The 22,640-nt window shown below is 44.4% G+C and overlaps 1 protein-coding gene across 1 annotated transcript in view; it reads left to right on the top strand.

Annotated features, from left to right (window-relative positions):
• AGPS (alkylglycerone phosphate synthase) overlaps positions 1–22,640 on the top strand; it is a 334,984-nt gene that overhangs the window by 90,164 nt on the left and 222,180 nt on the right. The gene's annotated exons all lie outside the window — the stretch shown is intronic.

Genomic DNA, 22,640 nt, shown 5'->3' with positions numbered 1-22,640 from the left:
TTAAATACCTTTTCTCATCAGCTGTCTTTAGAAGTTGGAGCAGTCTTGTGATTTGTATCAGTGTGTGCTGATAGCTTGTAGGAGGAGTTTTCATTTCGCCCAAGATTGTCCTATCGGGCTTCACGACCCCTGTCCCTCTGGACAGTGCTGATTGGCCCTGTACTGATCACATGCACCCTCACCAAGAAAAAAAACAAACTCTCTAGCAATGCACACCAAATTGAGCAGCCTGACTCTATAGACTGTGTAAATATAAGGTTATTTCTTGGAGTCTGCTGAAGGAGATGATCAGAGCAGACAGGCTCAAACAGCCTTTTTACACAATGCAGAGGATTAACCCCTTAGGTTCCACCCTAAGGGATATAACAAGCATGCTGTACTGCAATACAGACTGATTTTACTGTTGTGGGTTTAGTAACACTTTAATCATTCACCTGGGGTGGCATCTTTATTAACATAGTGTTCCATATTTCAATAAACACCCGTCCACAGACCACATTACCCACCACCACACATTTATGGGGAAAAGACCCTTGTCCTCTCAACATTGGTATAAGCTACTTTGTCAATGCAGTTGTTTGGAAGCTGGCAGTGGGTTATAGGGGGGGGGATGAGGATGACTGGGGATAGGGTGTTACCAAGGCGGCAGTGGGGTGCCAGGTAGGAGGAGGATCAGGATGACTGGGGAAGGTGTTAGCAAGGTTGCCGTGGGGTGCCAGGTAGGAGGAGGATGAGGATGACTGGGTAGTGTGTTGGGAAGGTTGCACTGGGGTGCCAGGTAGGAGGAGGATGAGGATGACTGGGTAGTGTGTTGGGAAGGTTTCAGTGGGGTGCCAGGTAGGAGGAGGAGGAGGAGGAGGATGACGGGGTAGTGTGTTGGGAAGGTTGCAGTGGGGTGCCAAGTAGGAGGATGAGGATGATGGGGTAGTCTGTTGGGAAGGTTGCAGTGGGGTGCCAGGTAGGATGAGGATGACGGGGTAGTGTGTTGGGAAGGTTGCAGTGGGGTGCCAGGTAGGAGGATGAGGATGACGGGGTAGTCTGTTGGGAAGGTTGCAGTGGGGTGCCAGGTAGGATGAGGATGACGGGGTAGTCTGTTGGGAAGGTTGCAGTGGGGTGCCAGGTAGGAGGAGGAGGATGAGGATGACGGGGTAGTCTGTTGGGAAGGTTGCAGTGGGGTGCCAGGTAGGAGGAAGAGGATGAGGATGACGGGGTAGTCTGTTGGGAAGGTTGCAGTGGGGTGCCAGGTAGGAGGAGGAGGATGAGGATGACGGGGTAGTCTGTTGGGAAGGTTGCAGTGAGGTGCCAGGTAGGAGGAGGAGGATGAGGATGACGGGGTAGTCTGTTGGGAAGGTTGCAGTGGGGTGCCAGGTAGGAGGAGGAGGAGGATGAGGATGACGGGGTAGTCTGTTGGGAAGGTTGCAGTGGGGTGCCGGGTAGGAGGAGGAGGATGAGGATGACGGGGTAGTCTGTTGGGAAGGTTGCAGTGGGGTGCCAGGTAGGAGGATGAGGATGACGGGGTAGTCTGTTGGGAAGGTTGCAGTGGGGTGCCGGGTAGGAGGAGGAGGATGTGGATGACGGGGTAGTGTGTTGGGAAGGTTGCAGTGGGGTGCCAGGTAGGAGGATGAGGATGACGGGGTAGTCTGTTGGGAAGGTTGCAGTGGGGTGCCAGGTAGGATGAGGATGACGGGGTAGTCTGTTGGGAAGGTTGCAGTGGGGTGCCAGGTAGGAGGAGGAGGATGAGGATGACGGGGTAGTCTGTTGGGAAGGTTGCAGTGGGGTGCCGGGTAGGAGGAGGAGGATGAGGATGACGGGGTAGTGTGTTGGGAAGGTTGCAGTGGGGTGCCAGGTAGGAGGATGAGGATGACGGGGTAGTCTGTTGGGAAGGTTGCAGTGGGGTGCCAGGTAGGATGAGGATGACGGGGTAGTCTGTTGGGAAGGTTGCAGTGGGGTGCCAGGTAGGAGGATGAGGATGACGGGGTAGTCTGTTGGGAAGGTTGCAGTGAGGTGCCAGGTAGGAGGAGGATGAGGATGACGGGGTAGTCTGTTGGGAAGGTTGCAGTGGGGTGCCAGGTAGGAGGAGGAGGAGGATGAGGATGACGGGGTAGTCTGTTGGGAAGGTTGCAGTGGGGTGCCGGGTAGGAGGAGGAGGATGAGGATGACGGGGTAGTCTGTTGGGAAGGTTGCAGTGGGGTGCCAGGTAGGAGGATGAGGATGACGGGGTAGTCTGTTGGGAAGGTTGCAGTGGGGTGCCGGGTAGGAGGAGGAGGATGAGGATGACGGGGTAGTCTGTTGGGAAGGTTGCAGTGGGGTGCCAGGTAGGAGGAGGAGGAGGAGGATGACTGAGTAGTGTTTTGGGTGGGGTTGCAGTGGGGAGCCAGGTAGGAGGAGGATGACGGGAGAGAGAGAAATGGGAAAGGCACAGCTAGAGAGAAATAAAGGGTCACAAATATGGAAGAGAAAACACATTTTTGGCACAATGTGTATTATTTATGAATTTAGAAATTGGGAAATGTATTTTTAAAAGTTTAGAAATAGATCTATGACCTCAATATGCATGTCTGCAGTCTGTAACTGATATGCTGTTGAGAGGTAAAAAAAAGAACACTGCAAAAATATGTACAGTGGTGTTATCTCGTTTATGGGAATCTCTGTCTCTTGAAATCCACTACAGCCTGTGTCCTCATGCTTTTATGGGAGGCGGATCATCCATCAAGCAAGATGTCCCACCCAGGGTGTTCTATTTGAGTTACTGGCCATTGAGGAGGAGGGAGGGACTCGGCTGTCTTTTATGATTTGTATACACGCCCACATGTGTGATGCCAATACCATGTGACCTGAAAAGCTCAACTCAAACAGGAAATGTTCTCTCCAGCAATGGACCCCAAACTGAGCATGTGCAGCAGGACTACTCTGACTGTGTCTTATCTGGACTTGTCCAGAGTGACCCTGCGGGGGGGAGGATCTATAGATACAGGATCAAAGAGCCTTTCTTTACACAATGCAGAGCATTAATCCCTTAAAGTGGGTGTAAACCCACTTTTTGGACTTCTACCTATAGGTAAGCCTAGAATAAGGGTTACCTATAGGTAGTGGAAATATATCCTAAATGTGCGCCGTTTAGGAGATAATTCACTTGTAGTCTGCCGGAAATTCCAACGGTGCATGCGCAGGGAAGAAACGAAACTAAGTGTTGTTTCTTCCCTAGCCTATGCCGTTAATCGCGGCTCCCGTGCGCATACGCGGGAGTGACGTCACGCGGCTCCGGCGAATCAGAGCTGGAGTCCGCGGCCCAGAAGGAAGAGAGCCAGAAGATGGACGCTGCCCACACAGGGGACATCACTGTATTCTTTTGGCACATAATGGGCTAGTATGCGATGCATACTAGCCCATTATGCTTTTCATTTGCAGGCTGCAGCAGCGAGCAAAAGAGGAAGTAAAACCCATAATTCCTCTCTCTACCCCGCTTTGTGATTTTTACCTACAAATAAGCCTAATAGCTCCTAAACTTGTAGGGTTTAAGAGATATTTACATTGCATGCAGCTGCTGAGCGGAGCATGCGCTCTGAAGGTCCGGCGGATACTGCCAGAAAATCAGAGCTCCTTGCCGGAACGGAGGAATTCCGCGCTGAGTGGCCGGAGCCGCGAACCTGGAAGAAATGCAGAGGGAACATGTTGGCTCCCTCAGTGGTGACCAGGAGGCAGTACAGGGGCTTCGTTCTAAGGTAAGTATTTCATAATGAGCTAGTATGCCTTACAGGTGTGTATTTATTTATTTATTTATTTTTTTGGTCGGGCATAAAACCGCTTTATGTTTCACAGTGAGTATAACAAGCATGATATTCTGCATATACAGACAGATTTTACTGTTGTGGGTCCAGTAACATTTTAAAGCGTTTGTTACCCCAACACTTCATATCCCTGATATGTGCCTGCTGTACCATGTACTTGTATGAGAAAGAATCCTGTTCTTTTTGTATTGCTTTGTTTATATGAATTCCCTGGTGTTCCTGCTAGACCCTCTGCTTTCCTTTTGAAAACTGACCACACGAAGCAGGAGAGAACACGTGGTCAGTTCCCTAGGGGGATGCAAGCATTTATTTATGTTTTTTTAGATCCATACACAAATGTTTTGCCTTACATTTTTTTATTTTAAACTGAATGGGTTGTTTTACGGGGTGTTTGTTTACAATTACTTTAAAGTGGTCATCTATATAAAATAAGGCTGCATATTTAAAAAAAAACGAATATATAACCCATGGTATTTCTAAACTAAAGAAACAGTTGCTTCTAATATACAGCCTTAGCATTCCTCAACATTGGGTGCTGGCCTCCGTAAGGCCTTTCTCCATCTTCCGATAGCTACTACTACTTTTATTGATCCACCTAGTGCAAGGCAGACCACCTGAGCTCCTCTGATGTGCAAAAAAGGAGACCACCTGACACAGGCACATCTGCTGCACTGGATTATTGGTCCCATACCCCCACCCCACCTGGAAATGGCACTGCATTAGCAGTGGACTTGGGTGAGCATAGATTAAAAAAAAAAAAACTGAATGGGTGGGATAGAGTTTAGGTGTTGCCCGAAGATGGGCTTTAAAATCTCCGTTATATCTACAACTAGCCATGGTGTTCTAAGCTCCATAAAATGAAGATGTTGCATCTTACAATCTCCTTTTAGCCATTGTTTACATTAAATGTGGCTTTGAAATCATGCAACTTCATCTGAAATCGCACAATTTCAAAGCCTCATGTCCATGTGACTTGGAAGACATCTGTGCGGCTCCATGCACAGATGTCTATGCAAGTCGCACCTGAAATTGCCAAAAGTAGTGCAGGAACTACTTTTTCAAATCAATGTGGCACCACAAAGTTGACATCGCAACTACTTGAACATGGCCATTGCCGACAATAGCTGTGGCTTGTCATGCAGTTTGACCTGTCAGATCGCATGACAAGTCACTCCAATGTGAACGAGGACTTAGATTTACCAACAACTATTTAAGTACAAGGGTGTGCATGATTAAAAATTGAATAGATAGACACTTTTTTTTTTTTTTTTTTTTATTTAGGTTTCTAAAACAATGCAAAAAACAAAAAATTTCAAACAGGCAAGCTCTTCTTTGCAATAGAGATGTGCATTGTCTCTTCTGAAATAAAATACTTTATAGAATGCATTAAAATAAAAAAAACCTTTTGCCCTTACAACCACTCAATGCATAGAATGTTTAAAGTTAAAAAAAAAAAAAAAAATTGTACTTTTTTTTTTTTTTTTTAAGAACCACTTTATTGGCCCTGTACATTTTTTCATGAAATCCCTTCTTACTGCATTTTTCTGCCTCTTTGTAATGTCCTCCGTGAGCTCCCAAACATCATCTTTTCCCCTCTCACTTTTGTTTGTTTGGAATGAGCAGTGTGCATTTGTTGCACTTTTCTAGGCACGCTTCAAATTTTATTTCTTTATTTCAGGTACTTGTATAGCGCTGACAATTTTGTGCAGCCCTTTTTACATATACTGTATATTTTACATTGACATCAGTCCCTGCCCTCAAGGAGTTTACAGTCTAGGGTCCCTAACGCCCAGTCCATACATACAAATCCCATAGTTCGTTGCAGGAGTGAGCAAGAGAGGGGGGCTATTTTCCTACTCAGATTGGAACTATAGAGAATGGATGATAGGAAGTCAGATTGGAGATGAGAACAATACAAGAGACTTTTTTGAATTTGGAATACATATTTAAAAAAAAAAAAAATTAAACCAGAGTTTAGTGTCAATTTAACACACATAAATGGTAATGTTTTTTCAATGGTTCCATTCACCGTGTGCAGAAAATAGAATTGTGGGTGTCGAGTCCAATTAGAAACTCTCTAAACGCTATATGTGACCCGGTTTTAATCAGGAACATCTAAATGCAGGAAAAAGTGATCTTGGAAGGAAAAAAAATTGCTCTTACGTCCCACATGACTTTTGCTGCATTAAGAAAAGTTAAACCCAGGAGTGTCTGTGTGAATGAGGCCCAAATCTGCCTCTCTTGGTGCCGAGATCAACTTGTTGCCTTAAAGGGGCCCAAACCATAGTGCCACCAAAACGGTTTGCCCCGTTTCATGTCTCGGTTTTGGGGGGTGGTGTTCTGTAGCGCTCGGCTATGATTTTTTTTTTTTTTTCTTCACTGACCTCTCTCCTTTCTTCTACCCTCTCCATCATTCCTGGTGTTGCATCACCCTTGCACAGAACGCAGGGCGGTTTATGTCAGTTGGCCAGCATAGTACAGATGCTTAGCAGATTTGTTTTTCTAAGCAGAAGTACTTTGCTGAGGCAATGTTCATCAGGCATCAAATTCCCATTTGATACGGTTGATCATGGAACAGAAAAATGAGCTAAAAATGCTCCCTCTTATGCAGGACAGCTTAAGTAAATAGTGTCTGTGGGAGAGAGTAATATAATATTTTGGCAGACCAGTTATTTTTCTACACTGCTTTAATAAATCTTCCAGAGCCGATCCTTACATGTCTTCTGTATGGAGCACGTAGTTGTGTTATGTGATGGGAGCATCTTCTTAGGTAATTGGAGGACGTTTATCCTTCTGTTATTATGTCTTGTACAAATGGTGATTTATGCACATAGGGTATTATTTAAAGGGAGGCTATTTATTTTTATATTTATTGTTAAATTTACGTGGCTGTCATTTATTTTATTTATTTTATTTATTTTCCTTTTCTGAGAGATTTAAAATTTTTACAACCTTGCTTTGTCATATATCATAAACATATTTTTCCAATTTCTTTATAGGTGTTTTATCTGATGGCTATACAGTATCTCACAAAAGTGAGTACACCCCTCACATATTTTTGTAAATACTGTATTTTATTATATCTTTTCATGTGACAACACTGAAGAAATGACACTTTGCTACAATGTAAAGTAGTGAGTGTACAGCTTGTATAACAGTGTAAATTTGCTGTCTCCTCAAGATAACTCAACACACAGTCATTAAGGTCTAAAACACTGGCAACAAAAGTGAGTACACCCCTAAGTGAAAATGTCCAAATTGGGACCAAAGTGTCAATATTTTGTGTGGCCACCATTATTTTCCAGCACTGCCTTACCCCTCTTGGGCATGGAGTTCACCAGAGCTTCACAGGTTGTCACTGGAGTCCTCTTCCACTCCTCCATGATGACATCACGGAGCTGGTGGAAGTTGGAGACCTTGTGCTCCTCCACCTTCCGTTTTAGGATGCCCCATAGATGCTCAATAGGGTTTAGGTCTGGAGACATGCTTGGCCAGTCCATCACCTTTACCCTCAGCTTCTTTAGCAAGGCAGTGGTCGTCTTGGTGTGTTTGGGGTCGTTATGTTGGAATTCTGCCTTGCGGCTCAGTCTCTGAAGGGAGGGGATCATGCTCTGCTTTAGTATGTCACAGTACATGTCGGCATTCATGGTTCCCTCAATGAACTGTAGCTCCCCAGTGCCGGCAGCACTCATGCAGCCCCAGACCATGACACTCCCACTACCATGCTTGACTGTAGGCAAGACACACTTGTCTTTGTACTCCTCGCCTGGTTGCCACCACACAAGCTTGACACCATCTGAACCAAATAAGTTTATCTTGGTTTTATCAGACCACAGGACATGGTTCCTCTATTCTACGTCCTTTAGTCTGCTTGTCTTCAGCAAAATGTTTGCGGGCTTTCTTGCCCATTATCTTTAGAAGAGGCTTTCTTCTGGGTTGACAGCCATGCAGACCAATTTGATGCAGTGAGCACTGACAGGCTGACACCCCCCACCCCCACCAGCACCCCTTTAACCTCTGCAGCAATGCTGGCAGCACTCACATCTATTTCCCAAAGACAACCTCTGGATATGACGCTGAGCATGTGCACTCAACTCCTTTGGTCCATCATGGCGAGGCCTGTTCTGAGTGGAACCTGTCCTGTTAAACTGCTGTATGGTCTTGGCCACCATGCTGTAGCTCAGTTTCAGGGTCTTTGCAATCTTCTTATAGCTTAAGCCATCTTTATGTCGAGCAACTTTTTTTTTTTTTCAGATCCTCAGAGTTCTTTGCCATGCGGTGCCATGTTGAACTTCCAGTGACCAATATGAGAGTGTGAGAGCGATAACACCAAATTTAACACAGCTGCTCCCCATTCCCACCTGAGACCTTATAACACTAATGCTGGCCATACACGCATAGAATTTCGTCCGTTTTCATATTGAACGATTATTCGTCGGTCGAAAGCAAATTGCCCACTAACTGATAGAATAAACTCATTTACATGATCGTTTCTATGATCGTCGTTACTGTTGGACAACAATAAAAACATATATAAATTATACAAGACAGAATAGTCTTATCGTTTCGATTACAACATACACATATACACTTTAGTTGAAATGGTAAAAGTTTTCGCTTCAGATCCATCGACATTAGCTGGGCCCACGGTCAAAATCATTGGTAAAGTTGGGTCCACGAATGGCACGATTGTCGAACAATCTTTCTGAAAACAAGCAGTTTCGGCCAAAATTCTGTGTATGTATAACCAGCATTACGAGTCACTTGACACCAGGGAGGGAAAATGGCTATTTGGGCCCAATTTGCAAATTTTCACTTAGGGGTGTACTCACTTTTGTTGCCAGTGTTTTAGACCTTAATGACTGTGTGAGTTATTTTGAGGGGACAGCAAATTTACACTGTTCTACAAGCTGTACACTCACTACTTTACATTGTAGCAAAGTGTAATTTCTTCAGTGTTGTCACATGAAAAGATATAATAAAATACAGTATTTGCAAAAATGTTAGGGGTGTACTCACTTTTGTGAGAAACTGTATGTAAGAGATTGCAGGCATCATACCCAGTGACACACCCCTTTCGATAAAACTGTCAGTTTCCTCTAGGGTTATATTGCAGTAGGAAAAAAAATTGCAGGAATTCAAGTGGAATTCAACTCTAAGTCCCCGTTCACACCAGTGCAAATCACATGCGATGTCTGTGCAATGCAATTTCAGCCATACAGATAATATGGCTGAATTTGCATCTCATTTGGGCCAAACTCGCACAGGACCTTTTTTTTTTTTTTTTTTTTTTTTTTTTTTTTTTGATCCGAACTAGAATCAAATCTCATGGGTGTTCGTGCCCATGCAATCCAATTCATGTTCGAACTGACAGTTCGCACTGCGATATGCGAACTGATTTGGGGGTGTCATTAACTTTTCTATTGACACCCCCAGCAGTTTTCATAGTGCAGTGTGAACTGCCTTGTGAGTCAGGTGTGATGCAGGAACCCGCAGTGGATTTACAGGGTTCCCGCATCGCACTAGTGTGAACCGAGCCTAAAGCCTGGTACACGTGGGCCAAATGTCAGGAGATAGCGGCCGATTAAAAAAAGAACAGCCGTCAATTGGCCCGTGTCTGTCCGACAGAAGCCGGCTTCTGTCGGACGTGTATGCTGGAAAACCAGCATTTGACCGACTACCGATCAGCGCTCTGGTAAAGAGCACTGATTGGACTGTTCTGGCAGGGGGCCGTCCATCTGTCAGAACATAACAGCTAAGCAAGTGAGATCACTGGACTAACCTCGCAAGGTTTTTTTTTTATTTTCAAAAAAAAAAAAAAAAAAAACGAATAGTGTGTACCTGACTTTAAGGCCCCTTTCACACCAGTGGACCGATGGGGTCCGTTTTACAGGTCTACCCGATCGGACCACCCATTGTTCTCTATGGAGCAGCGGATGTCACCGGACCCCATGGCATATTATCTGATCCTGTCTGCTAAAAACAGGCCATCCATCTAGGAAACTGACAGGCAGTTCATTTCCATCTGACAGTCCCATAGAGAACAGCGGGACCTGTCATCCTGCCTGCTCAACAGGATCAGTGGGAGAGGTCCCTCGCTGAGCAGGCGGATCCACTTGAGGCATTCCACCCGTCTGAAGGGGGCCTAAAGCTGGCCATAGATGGATCGAAATTTGGCCAGTTCAGCAGGGAGTCAATCTAATGGGCTTGTTGGAAAGTGATTCTTGATCAGCAGCTGCAGCCGCTGATCAGTGTATTCTGACAGCGCATAGCTCCAACTGTCAGTGGGGAGGATTACTCTATCCACCTTCACTTCCGTTCAGCCCGCCGACTGAATGAAAAAATTATCCATCTATTGCCAGACTATTCGATGTGAGCTTGCTGTCGGAAATTCCGACTGTGTTTGCTCCATTGAACATTTGCTGTCGGAATTTCCAACAACAAATGTTTGAGATCAGGTTCTCAAATTTTCCGACAACAAACTTTGTTGTCGGAAATTCTGAGAGTGTGTACACAATTCCGCACAAAAGTCCACGCGTGCTCGGAATCGAGCAGAAAAGCCGCACTGGCTGTTGAATTTCATTTTTCTCGACTTATCGTGCGTGTTGTACATCACCGCATTCTTGGCGATCGGAATTTCAGACAACATTTGTGTGACCGTGTGTATGCAAGACCAGTTTGAGCAAACATCCGTTGGAATAAAATCCACGGTTTTGTTGTCGGAATGTCCGATCGTGTGTACGGGGCATGAAACTACGGTAACTATTCTTAAAAATGTTTCCTCTCGCTTCCTTCTACCCATCCTGCAGGTTCACATGATCCTGCAGCTCCGGCTCCCCTGCGTCATTGAGCATTGAATTCTGGGAGCCATGATGTCACACAGGGTAGTAGGCAGGATATGTAGGGAAAATTTTTAGGATTAGTGTTAGGCTTGAAATCCACTTCAAACCCCCCCCCCCCCCCCCCCGACCTCTTTACTTTGCATAAAGTTGGGTTGAGCTTGCTTTAATGGCCATTTACAAAAAAATATATAGAAGTTTCCCTGTTAAAGTGGTAGTAAACTCTTCAAAAAAAAAAAAAAAAATACTCGCCCCTCTGGAGGTTAGTGCCATAATGTGCCAGTATGCACTGCTTAGTAGCACATTATGATGCTTACCTTTTTAAACTGAGGCCTGTGCTGTGCCCTCCTACCCGCCCCCCCCCCCCCCCCCCCGGGCGCTGTGCCCTCTTGCCTCCTGTGCCCTCCTTCCCTCCACCAGCTGTCACCTCTGCCCCCATGTCTCCCAGTGACCCTCCCATCCCCATCCTCTCCACCCCCCCTCCCCCAGTGATCACAGCCTTTTCCCTCCCAACTCTCCCACCCCACAATCCCTATTTCACCCCACGCTCTCAACTACCCTGCCCTCCCTTACCCCTTTACTCGCCCTCCCCTCACCCAACTCCCTAACAACCCCCACCTCCCAAATCTGCCCTCTACCTACTCTTCTTAGGCGATAGGTATCGATAATTGGTATCGTACTTGATACTTGAAAAAAGTATCTGTGCATCCCTTGTCAGAACACAACTTCCGAAGTCCTCAGGCTGCAATAAAAAAAAAAAAGTCAACTTCTTGTACATTGAGGAACGTTTAGAATCAATCTGGATTTTGTTTCTCAGTCACCTCCATGAGGGAGATGTAATTTCACCTTCTTTACAGGTGATGGGTGTCGGAACAGGAAGAGAGGAGAATTTTCCTCTGTAGGGACATGAACCCCATTGTTACAGAAAATCTTGTGATAAATTCACAGTATTCAAAACCTGAGTTATAATGGTTCCTTGAGATGTTTTGGCTAAAGTTGAACTTTGGGCACTTGCCGAAGTGCTTATCAGGATCAATACAAAATTTTGCACGCAAACTGGGAATTGGGCTTTGCAGCAACAGAGCAACACCAAAGCTGCATTTGATATTTACTGTATGTGACCATTGGATTCATGACGTTAGATTTTTGATAAAAAATTGCAGACTGCCTCAATAAAATTCCACAGCAAGCAACCTTGCTGTTTGGAAAATGCTTGCCATACTTTTAGAATTCCACCTGTAGCTGTTTTATGTACTGTATGACAGATGAGCTAAATATTGTTTATTTGCTGGCTTATTGTAGATTGTGCATGAAAAAGTGTGTGTGTGTATATGTATGTGTGTGTGTATATATATATAATATATATTTTAGCAGAGCGTCCCAGAGAGAGCCAGGTAAAGTCCTGTGTGGGGTTTATATGTCTCCCGGGAACCTTGGTTCTCTCCCCCAGGCCAATTTAAACTCACCTGAGCAGACAGCCAGTGCTCTTGGCCTGGGAACCTCAGACAACTTCTGTCTAGAAGAGCAAAAGGTTGGTAAAAGCTTTAAAGCTGGTGTATGTGGAAGCTGACAAGCTGTAGGCTTGCTTAGCCTGGTAGTTAGGATCTGTAAATATTGTATAGTTAGTGCCGAGACATGGCTATTTTTTGTTTTGGCTATTTTTGTTCCTATTTGTGTTCCTATTTGTTTTTGGAACAATGTACAGCACCTGTATATAGACTTGTATATATCACAAATAAACACCGCACTGTTTGTCACTACCTCACAGGATTTGGTATCTGTGCCTGAAAGACTGCTCATCCCAGGGAGCTTTGTACCTGCTACCTGTCCCCCAGGTTACATATGGTGGAAAATGCGGGCAGCAGTAGTAAGTTACTGCTTAAAGGGCCGGTACCTAAAGTGACTAAACATGGAGGAAATCCTGAAACAAATGGTGTTATCCAGTGCTGCACAACAGCAAACTATTATACAGGAGCAATTGCAGAGGCTGTTTGAACAGCTAGCCACTAAGGCAAAAGCGGATAGGAAAACCCTGACTAAGGTTGTGGAGACGCTAGCACAGTGGTCACCTGCTAGAATTAATGATGTTGGAGACAAGCAATCAGTCATCCATGTGGGTCGATTTCTTTCCAAGATTGCAGATGATGATCCAGAGGCCTTTCTGCTAATGTTTGAACGCACCGCTGAGAGGGAATGTTGGCCTAAAACCCACTGGGCAGGACTGGTCACCCCCTTCCTTTCTGGAGAATCGCAGAAGGCCTACTATGATCTGGAGTCGGCAGAAGCAGGATACTATGAGAAGGTCAAGCAGGAAATCTTGGCGCAAATCTGTGTCACCTTGGCAGTTCGAGCACAACGGGGCCACAGCTGGTTCTTCCAAGACGAGAGGCCCCCAAGATTGCAGATGTTCGACCTAATCCACCTGGTGCATAAATGACTACAGCCGGAGTCCCTGTCTGGGCCACAAATAGTGGATCGTGTGGTTATGGACCAAATCCTACCAGTTCCCCTGCAGAAGTGGGTGAGTCAAGGAGACCCCAAGTCGGCAAACAACCTGGTGCAGCTCATGGAGAGATACTTTGCTGCAGAGAGCTTGTTTACCACCCCTACAGCCGCATGGACTTTCCACCCAAAGCCACGGTCTCCCCAGGCAACCGGTAAGACTGTTCCAGGGGAAGTGAGTGGTAAGCATGGCAAGGAGATAGGGGGGAGGATTTTTGGTGCCAGAACTGAAGTTTGGTGTCCCAAACAAGGGAAGCCACTGCCTGTCAGCAAACCAAATTGGGGGTTTCTGTTGCCACGAATTGGGGCATGTGGCAGCAAAGTGTCCATTGACAGATGAACCCATGCAGTGTGATGTATCTTATAGAAGGCAGTCTGTTTTCTGCTGTTTCATGCTCTGCAGCGCTAAGTGTAGGAAGACATGTGCCAAATGACTATTATGGCATTGCTGGACTCTGCAAGTCTAGTGCTGAGATGGTTGAAACTGTGAATTTTCATGCTAAAAAAGTTGCTGTGATCTGTGTACATGGGGATACCCGGGAGTATCCCATAGCCGCTGTTAACTTTAAAACTGACTGACTTAGGTAAGGTGACCCATCTGGTCGGACTTGTGCCCCACTTGGTACACGAGGCCATCATTGGTAGGGACCTCCCTAAGTTTTGGTCTCGACTCGGTCGCAGTAACTGACTCAGTGATAGACCCAGAACTCCTGGCTGGCACCGACAATGTGGGTTCAGGGGACTCAGGTGGAGCCTGAGGAGGTCCCCACAACTCGTGAAGGTGGACAGCCATCTGCTGACTCTGAGGCTACATTAGAGTTTGCTGACCTTAATGTGCACAAGGAAAACTTTGGTACCGAGCAGAGAAAAGACCCTACCCTTGCCAGGGCCTGGGAAAATGTAGTAGTGACTAATAATGTACCTGTCGAACCAGGGGACAGGCAAATGTTTTCCTTATTACAACAGCAATGAGGATTTACTGTATCGTGTATGTAAAAAGAATGAGGAAATTGTTGAACAGTTGGTGGTCCCTAAGCCATACAGACGGGTGGTGTTGGAACTTGCCCATAGGCACTTGCTAAGAGGTCATTTCGAGGGTTGAGAAAACCATGGAAAGAGTGTTTTGCGCAGGTTTTACTGGCCTATGATACAGAAAGATATTGAGAATTATTGTCAATCCTGTCCTGTGTGTCAAATGTCAGCCCCACTACCCCACTTCCAAAGTCCTTTATTGCCCATACCCATTATTGAAGTGCCCTTTGAGAGGATCGCCATGGACCTGGTGGGCCCACTCCCTAAGTCTGCCTGGGGTCATCAGCATATTCTTGTAATCATGGATTATGCTACCCGTTACCCTGAGGCAGTACTGTACTCCCCCGATTTCTCCAAAGAATTTTTTGGTTCAGACGGATGCGTCTGATATAGGTAATCGGGGCAGTATTGCCACAGGTACACAATGGGGAAGAACACCCTGTTGTGTACCTAAGCAGAAAGCTCAATGACCATGGGAAAAAGTATGCAGTCATTGAAAAGGAATGTTTAGCCATAAAGTGGACCGTAGACGCGCTAAGGTACTATTTTTGTTAGGGCGCCAGTTTGATTTAACCACTTGCTTCCCCGCCCATAGTCAAATGAAAGAGGAATCTCCCATCCTGGGCGGGCGTCATATGACGTCCTCGGCTTCCCGGCCATCTAGGGGGCGCGCGCCGCATCACTCTGGAGCCGATGCGTGTGCCTGGCGGCCACGATGTCCTCCGGGCACCCGCGATTGCCGGTAACAGAGCAGGGACGTGGATCTGTGTGTGTAAACACACAGATCCACGTCCTGTCAGGGGAGAGGAGACCGATCGTGTGTTCCCAGTACAGAGGAACACCGATCGGTCTCCTCCCCCTTGTGAGTCCGTTCCTCCTACAGTTAGAATCACTCCCTGGGTAACACATTTAATCTCCTGATCGCCCCCTAGTGTTAACCCATTCCCTGCCAGTGACGTTTTTATACAGTAATCAGTGCATTTTTATAGCACTTATCGCTGTATAATTGTCAATCGTCCAAAAAATGTGTCAAAAGTGTCCGATATGTCCGCCGCAATGTCAGTCATGATAAAAATCGCAGATCGCCGCTATTACTAGTAAAAAATAATAATAAAAATGCCATGAATCTATCCCCTATTTTGTAGACGCTATAACTTTTGCGCAAACCAATCAATATACATTTATTGTAATTTTTTTTTTTAACAAAGATATGTAGAAGAATACATATCGGCCTAAACCGAGGAAAAAATGTGTTTTTTAGTTTAAAAAAAAAAAAATGGGGATATTTATTATATATTTTTTTTTTTTTTCAAACTTGTCACTTCTTTTCTTTTGTTTATAGCACAAGAAATAAAAACCGCAGAGGTGATCAAATACCACTAAAAGAAAGCTCTATTTGTGGGGGAAAAAATGTATAAAAATTTAATTTGGGTACAGTGTTACCTGACTGCGCAATTGTCATTCAAAGTGCGACAGCGTTGGAAACTGAAAATCGGCCTGGGCAGGAAGGGGGTGAAAATGCCCTGTATTGAAGTGGTTAATAACTGACCATGCTCCCCTGAAATAGATTGCCCAAAATAAGGAGACTAATAGACGGGTGAACCGGTGGTTTCTGGCTCTTCAGGAATTCCTTCACTGTAAAACACCGGCCAGGTGTTGAGATGGGGAATGTAGATGCCCTGTCCCGTGTTCACTCCTGTTGGGCCACGGGTGTTCCAACCCTGGGGTTGAAACAAGGGGGGAAGATATGTAGCAGAGCGTCCCAGAGACAGGCCGAAAAAGTCCTGTTAGGGGTTTATACTTCTCCCAGGCTACTCTCGTACACATTCATGAACATGAAGTGATCAATACAAAAATGTGTGTGGAAAAAATACGTTCGCTCATATTAAACCATAATGAACATTGTGCATCAAATAAATGTTGAAATGAACAGTCACATCACATATATAGTTCACGTATGCATAACAAAGAAGTAAGCTTCAAAGAATAATATATAAAAGTCCAAATGTGAAATCTTGAAAATGATGAAAGTCCACGTGGATGAATCCCAAACCACCTCACAGACAAGTGTGCCAGTTCCCTTACCAAACAGTAATGATCTACAAATGAGGAGATCATCAGCCCAGCAATCATCCCATTAGGGGGCCACCACTCAGGATACCACAGACTCCACTGCCTCCACAATCCCACATTGGTTATCCAAAGTCAGCACAAAAGTTACCGTAACACAGGCGCAACAAACCACACCAGGGATCATCAGTGGGTGTACTAAATCATTTGCCACTGCCGACACGCATTTTGTCTGGTGCAACAGATGTCTTCAGGGGATAAAGAAAAGCCAAGAGATACACCTAGGGTTAAAAAAAAAATCGCAATGATAGTGTTTATCAGAGGCCAGTAACCAGCAGCATCAATCCAGATTCTTGTTCTCCCAATAGTGTGTTCTCTTCTTGGATGCAGAGAGCAGTGCTGATGTGATGACCTCAGTACCACTCTCTGCATCAGTATACCGTGAATACTGAGCATCATGCTTCCTCAGGGACAGGCCCAGGTCACCCTGCATTCAGAGCAATGTCCTCAATCTTTTGTGTTGGAAAAGAAGTCCCACGGGGGACAGGTCTGGATTCAAGGTGAGTATTGCAGCCTGAGCAATTTGTTTTCCTTAACCGCTTGCCGACCAGCTGCTGCAGTCATGCTGCAGCAGGTTGGCTCGGCTACGTGAATCGGTCTGTTTTAATAGCTATAGCTGTCCCGCGGGACATCGCCGGAGCCAATGCGTGTGGCCGACGGCTGCGATGTCCGCTGGCCACCCGGGATCGCTCCATGGAGAGCCAGAACGGGGATCTGTCAATGTAAAGAAACAGATCCCTGTTCTGACAGGGGAGTAGAGAGAGATTGTCTGTTCGCTGTTCCTGATCACTAGGAACAGACAATCTCTCTACTCCCAGTCAGTCCACTCTCCCCACACAGTTAGAAACACCTCCCTAGGGGACACTTAGCCCCCTAGTGTGTTAACCCCTTCCCTGCCAGTGACCTTTATACAGTGATCAGTGGCTATTTTTAGCTCTGATCACTGTAGTAATGTCGCTGGTCCCAAAAAATTTTCCGATCTGCCCGTCGCTATATTGCAGTCCCGCTAAAAATAGCTGCTCACCGCCATTGCTAGTTCAAAAAAAAAAAAAAAAAAAAGCCATAACTATATCCCCTATTTTGTAGACGGTATAATTTTTGCGTAAACCAATCAATATACCCCTTTTTTTTTTTTTTTTTTTTTTTTTGCCAAAAATAGGTAGAATAGGTTGGGAAGACCCTCACCATGCCAACATAACATTACGTCAGCATAATTAAAAAAACCTATAACCAACATACAAACACCCTGTATGGACACAGTTACCCAATAATGCAGTTACAGAGGGCTGGATCTACAAAAGATTTCATAATGTATCAAAGTAGAAGAAGAATTTCTGATCCAGTAATGCCTCTAAAAACTTGCTCGTCGACACGTTTCACTAAAATATTAGCTTCCTCAGGACAAATACTGGGTAGGTGCTGGTATGTGTAAAACAGAAGAGTACATGTATAAGTATTTAGTGTAGTATATATCTATATAGATATAACTATGGTTGTTACAGCATTTCTCCAGGAGGGGTACATATACACAAAGACCAATTACATATAGACATGAAAACATGTATGCTTGCCTGGTAAACTTGTGGCTCAGGGCATGGGATAACCTCACAGAACTAACAAACAACCGTAAAGGTGAAATTTCAAGTAAGTATATATATATATATATATATATATATATATATATATATATATATATATATATATATATATATTAATAAGATACACACATATCATGTGGTCTATGATAGCTACCACTAGATAAAACCGAGACTTAGGCCCCTTTCACACTGGGGCGGTATTGCGCTAAAAATACCGCCTGCAAACCACCCCAAAACAACCTCCGCTGTTTGTTCAGTGTGAAAGCCCGAGGGCTTTCACACTGAAGCGGTGCGCTCGCAGGACGGTAAAAGTCCTGCGAGCCGCTTCTTTGGAGCGGTGTATTCACCGCTCCTAAACCGCTCCTGCCCATTGAAATCAATGGGACAGCGCGGCTATACTGCGGCAATACCGCGGCTATAGCCGCGCTGTACGAGCGGATTTAACCCTTTTTCGGCCGACAGCGGGGGTTAAAACCGAACCGCTAGCGGCCGAAAACCGCTGCAAGAACGACGGTACAGCAGCGCTAAAAATAGCGCTGTTGTACCGCCGACGCCCCCACCGCCCCAGTGTGAAAGGGGCCTTATGCCTTAAGGACTAGGGTGTCAAAAAAATAAATTAAAAAAATCTCCAGATCAAAAAAACGGTTTATACTAGAATGGCTCTCACAATGCACCGGTCATGTAGAAGTATTAGAATATAAATCGCACACAGCAGTAAGTGGCCACAGATTCCCACTATAAATGTATTCAACACAGTATCTAAAAGTAGACAAAGTCCATGATTAGGTGTTAACCCTTTGAACGGGATATATATAGTGGAATAGAATACAAAAGCGATAGAAAAGATATATATGGATGGTACCTACCAATAGTACAGAGAAATGGCCCATAGGTACAGAACCAATGTATTAAATGGATGAGTGCTCAATCCCCTTAAGTATAGAGACCGATAAGTCTAAAAGAGGGGGCATGGCAACCTATTAAGTACTGTATTTATTGGCGTATAACACTCAATTTTTTACCATGAAAATCGGGTGCAAATAGCGTGTGCGTGTTATACGCCAATACTTAGCTGCCTCGGAGGGGACAAGGAGGGAGGCCGGACGAGCGCTGTCAGATTACATACAGCGAGAATCTCCTGTTTACTTGGCAGCCTCTGTAATAGGAAGTCCTGTCTCCTGGGCCGCCATTGGACCACTGTTCTGTCTATCATAGGAGATTCTCTTTGTATGTAATCTGTCGGCGCTCGTCCCGCCCCCTCCCTGTCCCCTCTAGGCTGCAGGTGGACATCAATCAGGCTGCACTGATGGCAATGGTGAGGCTGCTGCATTGAAGGCAATCATGAGGCTGTATTGATGTGGATTGATGAGGCTGCAGATGGGCACTGACTCTTATTTTGCTCCAAAGTTCCTTATTTAAAATTTTTGTTTTTTTCCTGAAACTTCCCTCTTAAAATGAATGTGCGTGTTATACGCCGATAAATACGGTATTTAGTGTGTGTATATGTGTGTATGTATGTATATGTATGTATGTATGTGTGTGTGTGTATATATATATATATATATATATATATATATATATATATATATATATATATATATATATATATATATATATATATATATATATATATATATATATATATATATATATATATAATAAAATGCCTAAATGCAGGCACTACTAACAAGAAAAAGACAAGCAAGAAGACACAAGAACCCACCTGAATATATAAATACTGCACTTATCCCATTGGGCGAGACCTTTTGTTAGGGCTCAGGTCAGTGTCGTCGCATAAGCAGGTTAAAAAGTGCCCCTATAATAAAAGCAGTTATATAGAGGGAATAAATGTCCAATTTCCAAGAAAGATGTCACATAGTGGTTTGCTAGAGTGGCTAAACGACAATATGGCTTTTCCCCCTCATTGTGTGCACACAAAGTCTGCCAATTTTTTTACTTGGTCAGTCCTTATACATATGTAGAAGAATACATATTGGCCTAAATTGATGAAGAATTTTTTTTTTTTTTTTTTACATTTTTATTTTTTTTATTTTTGGATATTTATTATAGCAAAATAAAAAAAAATGTATATATATTATATGGTATATAATATACCAAATATTATATATATTTTTTTTTTATTTTTGGGTACAGCGTTGCATGACCGCTCAATTGCCAGTTAGTGACCGTTCCATATCGCAAAAAATGGCCTTGTAATTAAGGGGGTAAATCCTCCCGGGCTTAAGTGGTTAATACTGTTGAGGGGACGTTTTTTTTTTTTTTTTTTTTTTCTTTCTTTTTTAAATGGCACAGTTTCGTGGTTTCATTAAAAAAATTATTTTCAATATTTTTAAAGCTGCAGGGTGAAGATTAGTAGCACTGAGATGCAAAAATGATGCAACAATGTCAAAAGTATCTTGTGGGGAAAAAAAATGGCATTTGTTCATGAAATGTGGGTCAATGCACTAACATTTATCGCATTCGCACTTTAGACTAAATATCGCATGAGATATTTAAAGTGTCCATTCACTGCAGTTAAATCCGGCATTTCCTGTAAATGCCACAAATGCAATAATTACCTGTGGTAAATATAAGATGCAATTGATTTAAAAAAACAATAACAAATGTATTTTTATCTTGTGGTCTAGCCACTTGCTATTTAACGAATGTACAAATTAAGAATTGAAAGCTTTAGCAGCGGTATTACTACTACTACTACGGTTGCATTCACACCTGAGCGTATCGTTTTCATGTGTTTTTTTACAGGTTGAAAGGTCCCCAATGTAAAAAGCTGCCTAAAAAGAAGCTTCTGGCGACAGAGCGCTCAGATGTGAACAGGGGCCATTTTAAATGAATGGGATTTTGCTTGTTGGGCGTTTTGGAACTTTTGAGATGAGTGTTTTAAGGAAAACTGCCCTAAATGTGACAGCTCCAGCTTGGAGATGCTGTTAATCAGGCAGCCAGCACCCACCAGGGTCCTAACAACCTGTAACTCATCTTTACCCGCATGTTCAGCTGTCAGCTGGGGATTCTTGGCTGACTGGTGAAAGTAGCCAACGGGGTAGGGTCAGTGTTTAAAGCTGAATTCCAGGCAATTTTTTTCTTCTATTTTTTTTTTTTTTTTTAACCATGCAACAGCCGTGTTTGCATGGGTTACTAGTTAGTTTTGGTCTAGAGGTTCAGAGAGCCAAGATATACTCCCCTAATCCGCCAACCTGTCCTTTCAGTTCCTGACCCCTTTACGGTCTAGCGGTCTTGTGTGATAGACTGTTCCTGACGTTATCATGTTCATAGACAGCCACTGGACCCGAAGACTTCAGGAACAGTCCACCGCCTGATGTGGGGGAGCGTCATTTTTCAGTGGATCAAGTGAGTATAAGCGCTGTTTTCACCCCTAGACAAAATGAACAATTAACCCATGCAGCACAGCTCCACTGCGTGGAAATTTTTTTTTTTTTTTTTTTTTTGGTGTTGGGCTTTAACCCTTTCGCTGCCAGGCCCTGCGCTCCATTTTTACACTCAGATGGCCAGGCCATTTTTGCAATTTTTCCATTGCTTTTTTTATTTTGCCCTTACAGCTTTCAGAGTTTGTTAAAGACCCCCCCCCCCCCACCACCACCACCATATTTTTTCTAAAAGCACATGACCAGTAGAACACAAATAAGGTGCTACTGATTTTTAGGGCACAATGTTTGCGTAAATGTTTAATAAAACAATATTTTCTCTAAAATACAGTAAAATCATTCCCCATCCATCTAGCGGATCGAAATGAAATGGACAGGCAGTCCATTTATAGCTGACCACCCCATAGAGAACAGCAGGCTGTGTCCGTGTCTGCTCTGCGTGAGCGGACGCAGACCTGTCATCCGCCTGCTCCGCCCCTGGTAGCTGCAGGGGATCAGTCACTTTCTCTACAGCACTTGAATGAAATAAGGAATCTGTACAGAGATTCCTCATTCATTCATAATAAATGACTGATACATAGTAAGGCCTCTTGCAAAGCTTGAAAATGCTCAGTACAGCTTATTTTTTTTACTGAGCTAAAATACAGCCCATTAATTGAAATGTGCCTATGCACACAGGCGTGTAAACAAGGGCTGTGTATTCTTCAGTAAAAGAAAAATCTGCATTTTTGGTCAGTAATTTACATCTCATGCGTGTGCAAATGCACACAGATTGTCCATTGACATTGTCAATTCGGGAACAAGCTTCTGCCCATGCGCGAATATGCATATGTGCGTAAATGCATTGAAAAAAAAAACACCTAAAAAGTAGATGCTCAAACAGGAGTATCGTGTGCAAGAGGCCAAACACTCGCAGTTTACTATGATCAGCTGTCAGTGATCGCTGCTTGCGCCCACTGTACTATGGGGGTGTGGTGCTGGTAAACGCAAAAGAAGGGGGGTGGTGATCAGGCCGAAATGTACCCCTTACTCATGCACCGGGGGGGCGCGGCGCAGGAATTTGGTACTCCTAATTGTTAAAGGGGACTTTCAGATTCTGATGAGCCCCCCCCCGCAACCACCGGGACAGGGTTGTTGAGAAGAGGACTTTGTTCTCCTCAACATGGGCACCAGGCTGGGGGGTCCCCTTCTACCAACGTACCCTCCCTCTCCCCATGCTGAGGGCATGTGGCCTGATAACGTTTGGGGGAAGACATGTTTGTCCCCACCTTTTTTCCTACATGCTCAGGCAAAGGTCTGATATCAATTTGTAGGGGGACCCCCACATTTTTTGGACAATCGGTGACC

Source organism: Aquarana catesbeiana, linkage group LG06 (assembly GCF_042186555.1).
Source record: "Aquarana catesbeiana isolate 2022-GZ linkage group LG06, ASM4218655v1, whole genome shotgun sequence".
NCBI lineage: Eukaryota > Metazoa > Chordata > Amphibia > Anura > Ranidae > Aquarana > Aquarana catesbeiana.
Note: the sequence above shows the minus strand (reverse complement) of the source record. Positions and strands in the feature narration are given on the sequence as shown.